We start from the raw sequence: 11,568 nt of genomic DNA, 5'->3' as shown, positions 1-11,568 counted from the left end.
CAGGGTTTTAACCAAGCCCTGTTTAGTTATGATATTTGTCACTGACTATTACCAATGTGCTATCATGAGAATGATTGTTGACAGATCTCCACTTAAACTAAATAGATTCACTGTTGCTATCAAAGTCATTCCAAAGGTTAGGTTTAATAAGGTATACCTGGGATAGGATAAAGTAATCCTTCTACCCCCCCCCCCCCCCCCCCCCAAATAAAATAAAATAAACATATTGTAAAGTGGTTATCCCACTGGCTATAAGGTGAATGCACCAATTTGTAAGTCGCTCTGGATAAGAGCGTCTGCTAAATGACGTAAATGTTTAACAGCGCAATAAAAGTGTTTAGCATGATTTTTGAATGACTACCTCATCCCTGTACCCCACACATACAATTATCTGTAAGGTCCCACAGTCAAACAGTGAATTTCAAACACGGATTCAACCACAAAGACCAGGGAGGTTTTCCAATGAAGGACACCTATTGGTAGATGGGTAAAAATAAATATCCTTTTGAGCATGGTGAAGTTACTAATTACCACAAAGACCAGGGAGGTTTTCCAATGAAGGACACCTATTGGTAGATGGGTAAAAATAAATATCCTTTTGAGCATGGGGAAGTTACTAATTACCACAAAGACCAGGGAGGTTTTCCAATGAAGGACACCTATTGGTAGATGGGTAAAAATAAATATCCTTTTGAGCATGGTGAAGTTACTAATTACACTTTGGATGGTGTATCAATGCGCCCAGTCACTACAAAGAAACAGGCGTCCTTCCTAACTCAGTTGCCAGAGAGGAAGGAAACCGCTCAGGGATTTCACCATGAGGCCAATGGTGACTTTAAAAGAGTTACAGAGTTTAATTAATGGCTGTGATAGGAGAAAACTGAGGATGGATCAACAACGTTGTAGTTACTCCACAATACTAACCTACTTGACAGAGTGAAAAGAAGGAAGCCTGTACAGAATAAAAATATTCCAAAACATGCATCCTGTTTGCAATAAGGCACTAAAGTAAAACTGCAAAAAATGTGGCAAAGCAATTAACTATTTGTCCTGAATACAAAGTGTTATGTTTGGGGCAAATCTAATACAATACATTACTGAGTACCACTCTCCATATTTTCAAGCATAGTGGTGGCTGCATCATGTTATGGGTATGCTTGTAATCGTTAAGGACTGGGGAGTTTTTCAGTATAAAAACAAAATGTAATGGAGCAAAGCACAGACAAAATCCTAGAGGAAAACCTGGTTCAGTCTGCTTTCCACCAGGCACTGGGAGATGAATTCACTTTTCAGCAGGACAATAACCTAAAACACAAGGTCAAATATACACTGGAGTTGCTTACCAAGAAGACAGTGAATGTTCCTGAGTGGCCGAGTTACAGTTTTGACTTAAATCTATCAGAAAATCTATGGCAAGACCTGAAAATGGTTGTCTAGCAATGATCAACAACCAATTTGACAGAGCTTGAAGAATTTTGAAAAGAATCACCGGTGAAATGTACAATCCAGGTGTGGAAACCTCTTAGAGAATTACCCAGAACGACTCACAGCTGTAATTGCTGCCAAAGGTGATTCTAACATGTATTGACTTAGGGGTGTGAATATTTATGTAAATTAGATGTTTCTGTATTAAAGAAACACCTACTACGGAGTCCATGAACTGCAGTGGCTGAGCTCAAACTTCATCCGAGTCCTACTATGGAGAAGCCACACAGACGGCAAGGACAGCAAGTCACCTTGATGACACCGTGCTGCCTGCCTTCCCCTGGACTTGCTCCAGAGACCATCTTTGCTTGCTCTCCCCTTTGACCACCTCCCTCCGATGATCACTCAAGCCATGGACTTTCCAACCCTCTCATGACCTTCCATCTCATGAATTATGTTGTTGTTTTCTAAATTGCTTGTATTTTTTGTGTTGTTTTAAAGCTCTTTGAGGTTCTTTATGTAATGAATAGCGCTGTGAAAGTTGAATAAGTTATTATTATTATTACATTTTAGTCATTTAGCAGACGCTCTTATCCAGAGTGACTTACAGTTAGTGAGTGCATACATTTTTCATACTGGCCCCCCGTGGGAAACGAACCCACAACCCTGGCGTTGCAAGCGCCATGCTCTACCAACTGAGCTACAGGAGGCCTATTATTATTATTATTATATGTGGGGGAGAGATCTAGAATCTGTGGTCCTCTGTAGCTCAGCTGGTAGAGCATGGCGCTTGTAACGCCAAGGTAGTGGGTTCGATCCCTGGGACCACCCATACGTAAAAATGTATGCACGCATGACTGTAAGTCGCTTTGGATAAAAGCGTCTGCTAAATGGCATATTATTATTATTTACAGGGAGAGATCTAGAATCTACAGGGAGGGATCTAGAATCTACAGGAAGAGATCTAGAATCTACAGGGAGAGATCTAGAATGCACAGGGAGGGATCTAGAATGCACAGGGAGGGATCTAGAATGCAATGGGAGGGATCTAGATTCTAGAAAGCACATCTGTACAAATCAGCAGACTCCTAATTGCATGTGGGGACTGGTTCCAACAAACATTCCATAGTCACCTGTTTTCTCTTAACCAACACATGGCACATGGTGAATGAAGAATACCACAGCTGCTTTTTATATTCATTTTGGGCAGGACTTAGGGTACCACTAACACAGTGAGTCATTTAAAGTAAGCGCTAGATCAGAGGAGGCTGGTGGGGGGAGCTATAGGAGGACAGGCTCATTGTAATGGCTGGAGTGGAATAAATGGAACAGAGTCCAACGTGTTTCCCATATGTTTGATGTGTTTGATACCGTTCCATTTATGCCAGTCCAGCCATTACAATGACCCATCCTCCTATAGCTCCTCCCACCAGCCTCCTCTGCTCTAGATACTGCAGGGACTGATAGAACTCTGATGGGACTAGGTTATATGACTTACTGTACATCTCAATGATAGTGTGTAACAGAGGGGTTACATCTTACCATCATCATACTTCTGACTTAGAGGCAACATCTACAATTATTTTCTCAAAACATGAGAAGGACCTAAGTCGTAAAGACAAAGGTCAAGAAAGATAATGTGACATTTAAGTTTAGATGTATGTCATGAAGATCTAGCTGAAAATCAATGTAGAAGGAAAACATGTACTGTATATTCTGACCATTAAACTAAAAGATATATAGGAATACTATGCCATCACCCACTAATATTATACAGACGGAGAGCATGGCAATTCATGGCATTTAAGTTAAGCTAAGGGTTGAGGGGTAATCATCATGCATTTAGATAGGCTATTGTAAAAATGGCTGCATTCGACAGTACTTTGTTCACGACCACATTTCATCAAGAAAAGAAGCTCCACGGCTGAAAGATGTGATTGTATGTAGCTCTAGCCACCACTTGAAGGAGTCTGGGCTGGAACCCCCCGGCACTCTGCCCTCTCCGCCCCCTTCTTTGGACAATAAGACAAGGGATGGTTTGTCTGTCTTTACTGTGTTTTTGATTCACTGCTCCATTTGAGGAAATGTTACATAACCTTTGACCCCTAACAATGACCTTTCCAAGCCCTTCAGTAGAATATATGTGAGTTGCTGTCCAAGGATTTCCCCCCAGTTTTGGTCAAGGGTATAATCTAGACATGAGTGAGTCCATGTCCATTTGGAGGTTTGAGTCTGTTCTGTTCTATTCTAAATGTAATGTGCTAAAACATTTAAATTACTCTGTCCTCAATTATCTTTTTTTTTTTGTAAAGGTGTTAAATAAACAGCACTATATGCTAGGCCTATGTATCACAATAACTTTCAGAGATAATATCATATGTATCACAATAACTTTCAGAGATAATATCATATGTATCACAATAACTTTCAGAGATAATATTATTTGTAACAATCATATGGACTGTATAAAATGGGTAACAACAGCAGGCATTTGTGCCACTCTCCTCTTTCTCCAGCTGCAAGCGGCATCAGTGCTCTCTGGATACCTACCTACCTTGCTTGTTTGCATAATTATTTTCCCTGTCCCACCCCCCTCTCTATCTCGATTGATATCGCTGCTGAGAAAGGATTTTTAGATTCGAAGCAGCACACACACTGGTCACACCCGCCATGCTGCGAGCGATAGCGACTAAAAACTTGACAAGCTCCTGCAACAACGGTCAACTATTTTAACGACCAAAGAAAGACAAAGAGGATATTTTTTTTACCAAGTAAGTCAAACATTGATTGAATGTTTAGATCAATGCACCGTTTAATTCGTGATACGGAGATGTTGTATTGAGCATTTGTTGTAACTTTATCTGCTGCGGTTGTTGCATGGCTATTTATCCGTTTGGTATCTGAGCTTGCCTTGCGGTCATGCATTCTGTTCTCTCAGTGAGTAAGTAGGGTTAGAGCAATGACTAAATATGAGGGGTTGGAGCTTTTAGTTCGCCCTGCACTTGTTATATGTAGTTTACAACAGGTTGTTTCTTTTGTAGCGAATTTACTACAGCTTTACTATGTTTCTTTGAAGTTTGCGATCTAGGTACATTTAATGAATGCTTCTGAAAGGTCGATTTTCCTGTAAGTACAAGTTTGTTGACTACACTTTATCAGACTAACGTTAAATTCGTGTGCAGGTTGTCATCACCACCTAAATCATTTCGAAGGAAGGCTTAAAATGATTTCGTGCTTTTTTAATATTAAAACTATTGCAAATACACGTTTGTTACAATGTAGCCACAGCAGCGTCTCGCCTCATCTAAATTACAAAGTTTCCGTAAAATTGTTTCCGTGAGAGTAGTGTTATTATTTAGCCGAGAGACTTTTAACGATTAAAATCTCTCTCCATGTTTTAATGAGTTCTCAGTGTCATTCCGGGGTTGCTAGCGATGCACGCATAAATCAAGGTCGCTCATTCATTTGAACAACAAAATATTGGTATTGAAATGGAGTGAAGGATAGCCTATCCACGTTACAGTGGTTGAACTTAATGATTTACATAATTATATACACTAGATGGCTGATGGGAAGGGGGCGGGGGCTCTGTTGAAGCTACCGTGCCTCCATCTTTAGCACTCCACACATTTACATTTACATTAGCAGACGCTCTTATCCATTGTAAAACATATTTGGAAGCTATAGAAATGCATGTATTAATGTCTACATTGGTTTTTGCCACTTTTATTCTATTAGACACCTTAATGCATACTTAAATTATATTATGTGAAATTAATATTTAAAAAATGTAAAAAGATTTTCCTTAAAGTATAAAAAAATACTTAAATACATTTGGGTCTCCCGAATGTGCCACTAGAGATCCTGGTTCGTATCCAGGCTCTGTCATAGCCGGCCGCGACCAGGAGACCCATGGGGCTGCGCACAATTGGCCCAGCGTCGTCCAGGGTAGGGGAGGGAATGGCCGACAGGGATGTAGCTCAGTTGGTAGAGCATGGCGTTTTGCACCGCCAGGGTTGTGGGTTCGATTCCCACGGGGGGCCAGTATAAAAAATAATGTATGCACTCACTAACTGTAAGTCGCTCTGGATAAGAGCGTCTGCTAAATGACTAAGATGTAAATGTAAATATAATTTTGGCCTTAACATTTCATTGAAATACTGTAGAATTCCATTCATTCCTATGGAGGACTGTTCCTAATGAGGAGTGCCAATATGGCCGCCGGTGGCTTCAAAGCCTCTCAATGGCCAATACATAGCATCAGCAATTCAGGGTATATACACAGTGCATTCGGAAAGTATTCAGACCCCTTGACTTTTTCCACATTTTGTTACCTACAGTTGAAGTCGGAAGTTTACATACACTCAATTAGTATTTGGTAGCATTGCCTTTAAATTGTTTAACTTGGGTCAAACGTTTTGGGTAGCCTTCCACAAGCTTCCCACAATAAATTGGGTGAATTTTGGCCCATTCCTCCTGACAGAGCTGGTGTAACTGAGTCAGGTTTGTAGGCCTCCTTGCGTGCACACGCTTCTTCAGTTCTGCCCACAATTTTCTATAGGATTGAGGTCAGGGCTTTGTGATGGCCACTCCAATACCTTGACTTTGTTGTCCTTAAGCCATTTTTCCACAACTTTGGAAGTATGCTTGGGGTCATTGTCCATTTGGAAGACCCATTTGCGACCAAGCTTTAACTTCCTGACTGATGTCTTGAGATGTTGCTTCAATATATCCACATAATATTCCTTCCTCCTATTTTGTGAAGTGCACCTGACCCTCCTGCAGCAAAGCACCCCCACAGCATGATGCTGCCACCCCGTGCTTCACGGTTGGGATGGTGTTCTTCGGCTTGCAAGGTCCCCCTTTTTCCTCCAAACATAACAATGGTCATTATGGCCAAACAGTTCTATTTTTGTTTCATCAGACCAGAGGACATTTCTCCAAAAAGTACGATCTTTGTCCCCATGTGCAGTTGCAAACCGTAGTCTGGCTTTTTTATGGCGGTTTTGGAGCAGTGGCTTCTTCCTTGCTGAGCGGCCTTTCAGATTATGTCGATATAGGACTCGTTTTACTGTGGATATAGATACTTTTGTACCTGTTTCCTCCAGCATCTTCAAAAGGTCCTTTGCTGTTGTTCTGGGATTGATTTGCACTTTTCACCAACAAAGTACGATCATCGTATGCACACATGACTGTAAGTCGCTTTGGATAAAAGCGTCTGCTAAATGGCATATTATCTCTAGGAGACAGAACACGTCTCCTTCCTGAGCGGTATGATGGCTGCGTGGTCCCATAGTGTTTATACTTGCGTACTATTGTTTGTACAGATGAATGTGGTACCTTCAGCCGTTTGGAAATTGCTCCCAAGGATGAACCAGACTTGTGAAGGTCTACAATCTTTTTTCTGAGGTCTTGGCTGATTTCTTTTGATTTTCCCATGATGTCAAGCAAAGAGGCACTGAGTTTGAAGGTAGGCCTCGAAATACATCCACAGGTACACCTCCAATTGACTCAAATGATTTCAATTAGCCTATCAGAAGCTTCTAAAGCCATGACATCATTTTCTGGAATTTTTCCAAGCTGTTTAAAGGCACAGTCAACTTAGTGTATGTAAACTTCTGACCCACTGGAATTGTGATACAGTGAATTATAAGTGAAATAATCTGTCTGTAAACAATTGTTGGAAAGATTACTTGTCATGCACAAAGTAGATGTCCTAACCGACTTGCCAAAACTATAGTTTGTTAACAAGAAATTTGTGGAGTGGTTGAAAAAAGAGTTTTAATGACTCCAACCTAAGTGTATGTAAACTTTTGACTTCAACTGTAACAGCCTTATTCTAAAATGAATTAAATAGGTTTTTCCCCTCATCAATCTACACACAATACCCCACAATGACAAAGCAAAAACAGGTTTTTATACATTTTTGCAAATGTATAAAAAAATATAACACTGAAATAGAACATTTACATAAGTATTCAGACCCTTGTTGAAGCACCTTAGGCAGTGATTACAGCTTCGGGTCTTCTTGGGTATGACGCTACATGCTTGGCACACCTGTATTTGGGGAGTTTTTCCCCTTGTTCTCTGCAGATCCTCTCAAACCCTGTCAGGTTGGATGGGGACTGTTGCTGCACAGCTATTTTCAGGTCTCTCCAGAGATGTTCAATCGGGTTCAAGTCCGGGCTCTAGCTGGGCCACTCAAGGACATTGAGAGACTTGTCCCGAAGCCATTCCTGCGTTGTCTTGGCTGTGTGCTTAGGGTCGTTGTCCTGTTGGAAGGTGAACCTTCACCCCAATCTGAGCGCTCTGGAGCAGGTTTTCATCAATGATCTCTCTGTACTTTGCTCCGTTCATCTTTCCCTTGATCTTGACCAGTCTCCCAGTCCCTGCCACTGAAAAACATCCCCACAACAGGATGCTAACACCACCATGCTTCACCGTAGGGATGGTGCCAGGTTTCCTCCAGACGTGAGGCTTGGCATTCAGGCCAAAGAGTTCAACCCTTCAGAAAACACTACTGGGTGATCTGAAAAGTCATAGTCAATCGATCAATAATATAATAATACTTTTAGCAAAAATGTTTATATTAAATTTTTGATCTGTTGAAACAATGAGAATAGAAAGGTTCAGAACTTTTCTAAAACAGTACAGTTGAAAAATATATGGAAAATAGAAATCCAATATGGATGGTGTTACGAGATAGATGGGAGGTGTTGAATGGAGCTGAAGGATGGGACTAATAACAACAAGATAACTAATGTAAAGCATACTGTGTCCATAATAAGTATATAAGTTACAGGTTGAGAGCTTTTGTGAAAGAGCACAGTTAGAAAAATATGGCATATAGAAGCAAACCGGCTGGACATCATGAAAAATGATCAGAGGAAGTTCAGTAGTAAAAACAAACAAAATGTAATTATTGTAGAATTTGACTGTGTCCATAAAATGTATATAGTATGTATGGGCTGGAAGTAGAGGCCTAAGTGTTGTTGTTCACTAGTTTACTCCAACTGGGGAAGGGGTGGTGGGGTTGGAAAGTAATAAAGGGAAATATTATTTTAAAAAGGATATGTGTATATGTGTGTGTGTGTGTGTGTGTGTGTGTGTGTGTATGTGTATGTGTGCGAGGGGAAAAAAACATGGGGGATTGGAAGTAATGCAGACAATTACATTGATGGAAGTTACAATCTGAAATATTAAAGCTGATTTAACCCCCCCAAAAAAAAAAAATTGTTCAATCTTGGTTTCATCAGACCAGAGAATCTTCTTTCTCATGGTCTGAGAGTCTTTAGGTGCCTTTTGGCAAACTCCAAGCAGGCTTTCATGTGCCTTTTACTGAGGAGTGGCTTCCGTCTGGCCACTTTACCATAAAGGCCTGATTGGTGGAGTGTTGCAGAGATGGCTGTCCTTCTGGAAGGTTCACCCATCTCCACAGAGGAACTCTAAAGCTCTGTCAGTGACCATCGGGTTCTTGGTCACCTCCCTGACCAATGTCCTTCTCCCTCGATTGCTCAGTTTGGCCAGGCAACCAGAGTCTTGGTGGTTCCAAACTTTTTCCATTTTAAGAATGATGGAGGCCACTGTGTTTTTGGGGAACTTCAATGCTGCAGACATTTTTTGGTACCCTTCCCCAGATCTGTGCCTCGACACAATCCTGTCTCGGAGCTGTACGGACAATTCCTTCGACCTCATGGCTTGGTTTTTGCTCTGACATGTACTGTCAATTGTGGGACCTTTATATAGACAGGTGTGTGCCTTTCCAAATCATTTCCAATCAATTGAATTTACCACAGGTGGACTCCAATCATGTTGTAGAAATATCTCAAGGATGATCAATGGAAACAGGATGCATCTGAGCTCAATTTCGAGCCTATAGCAAAGGGTCTGAATACTTATGTAAATAAGGTATTTCTGTTATTTTTAATACATTGGCAAAAATTTCTACAAACCTGTTTTCGCTTTGTCATAGGGTATTGTGTGTAGATTGAGGAATTTATTTGATTTAATCCATTTTAGAATAAGGCTGTAATGTAACAATGTGGAAAAAGTCAAGGGGTCTGAATACTTTCCGAAGGCACTGGTTGAACTAGCCTGGAGACCCAGCGTTGAATTGCATTGGATTCAATGCCTGGTATAAATTAGCGGTTGGATCAGTAAAGTTCGCTCTCACGACCTCTACAAGCCAGAATGTTAAATACAATATTTTAACTAACTTTACAGCAGGTAGTGAGTTCAGATTTCTATCACCTGAAGCATGCACAGAACCATGTAAACACGTGCACGAACTCGGCAAGTATGCATGCGTCTCATGTATGTATTTTCATATTGTGCCATGCTTCAGGTGATGGAACTCTGAATGCACTACCAGTGAAAGAGTGGTGCTCCAGTTGGGACTCACTGACAGGAATAAGGCAACTTCCAGAGGACATATGAGATGGATGTGGTTCTGTACAGAGAAGAGATGTGAATGAATATACTGTCCATAATAAACAGCATGAGAATGAATGAGGACTAGCACAAGCCCAATAATAATATTGACTAAATAAGGAGGTGGTGACAAAAGCAAAGGACTGTATAACACATAGCTTCAAATACTATCACTCTTGTCCACTTGGAGAGAGAATGAGGCTCTGACCTGAGCAGGCAGAAGGACTGTCAGGTGTCCTGCCCCTAGAAACCTTGACGTAATTATACTTTCCTGTGGATATATTGTCTCACATTCTTAACTGCAAAAGGACCACATGGACAACCAGTAAAGTAAGTTAAAATATAAATGTATCTAACATTCTGGTTTGTAGTTGTGAACCAAACGCTAATTTATGCCAGAAGTAGAATTCAATGAAATTCATCGTCGGGTTTCCAGGCTAGGGTCGAACCAAAGCGCATACACGTTGGAATGACCTGTTGTATATCAATGCCTGCCTATGCGTGAGAACTGCTGCTGACACACACACATCAATCATAGTTTTCATAATGATAGTCATTTTTGTTACTGGGAAAGCTTGATCTTTTTACTCTTTCAGCAGATCTCCTGGGTGATATGGAGTGAAGTAGGATAAAGAGAGAAACTATTCCAGTTGAGACATATCAATGCGAAGCCATTAAAGGTAATGTCCCCTATAGCAGTGGTCCTAGTAACCCTGGTTGGGAACCACTGGCCTATAGCTATGCTTTTCCAGGAGCCTGCCAGCAAATATAGGAAAATGAAAATACATTTGGAAGTTAAATGTTTGTAATTTAGCAGACACTTTTATCCAGACCGACTTACAAGAGCAATTAGGGTTAGGTGCCTTGCTCAAGGGCACCTAGTCAGCTCGGGGATTCAAACCAGCAACCCTTCGGTTACTGGCCCAACGCTGTTAACCACTAGGCTACCTGCCACCCAGTTGACTGTGTTACTCTTAGCTTATAGTCAAATGTGAAGCCTGTGGAGATATTGATAGTGGAGAACACTGGGCACTGTCTGCCAACAACAACATAGTCATGTAGAATGTTAGGCCTAAAGTTCTACAGCTGCACCGTCGAGAGCGTCCTGACCGGTTGCATCACCGCCTGGTATGGCAACTGCTCGGCGTCTGACCGTAAGGCGCTACAGAGGGTAGTGCGTACGGCCCAGTACATCACTGGAGCCAAGCTTCCTGCCATCCAGGACCTATATACTAGGCGGTGTCGAAGGCCCAAAAAATTGTAAAAGACTCCAGTCACCCAAGTCATAGACTGTTCTCTCTGCTACCACACGGCAAGCGGTACCGGAGCGCCAAGTCTAGGACCAAAAGGCTCCTTAACAGCTTCTACCCCCAAGCCATAAGACTGCTGAACAATTAATAAAATGGCCACCCGGACTATTTACATTGACCCCCCCCCCCCTTTGTTTTACGCTGCTGCTACTCGCTGTTTATTATCTATGCATAGTCACTTTACTAACCTGTACCCCCGCACATTGACTTGGTACCCCCTGTATATAGCCTCGTAATTGTTCTGTAATTTTCATGTTACTTTTTAGCAAATATTTTCTTAACTCTATTTCTTGAACAGCATTGTTGGTTAAGGGCTTGTAAGTAAGCATTTCACAGTAAGGTCTACACCTGTTTTGATTTGACATTCAGAAGGTAATATACCTTGTGGATGAGTTATCAAGTG

General features: G+C 41.3%; 1 protein-coding gene across 1 annotated transcript in view; it reads left to right on the top strand.

Moving 5' to 3' along the window:
* Positions 1–4,089: 4,089 nt before the first annotated feature.
* LOC311135709 (semaphorin-4D-like) overlaps positions 4,090–11,568 on the top strand; it is a 74,327-nt gene continuing 66,848 nt past the window's right edge. The window contains exon 1 of the mRNA XM_084169731.1: positions 4,090–4,196. The gene's annotated coding sequence lies outside the window, so the exon portion shown is untranslated. The remainder of the gene's footprint in view (positions 4,197–11,568) is intronic.

Source organism: Coregonus lavaretus (assembly GCF_964263955.1).
Source record: "Coregonus lavaretus genome assembly, chromosome: 10".
In the NCBI taxonomy this organism is placed as follows: domain Eukaryota; kingdom Metazoa; phylum Chordata; class Actinopteri; order Salmoniformes; family Salmonidae; genus Coregonus; species Coregonus lavaretus.
Note: the sequence above shows the minus strand (reverse complement) of the source record. Positions and strands in the feature narration are given on the sequence as shown.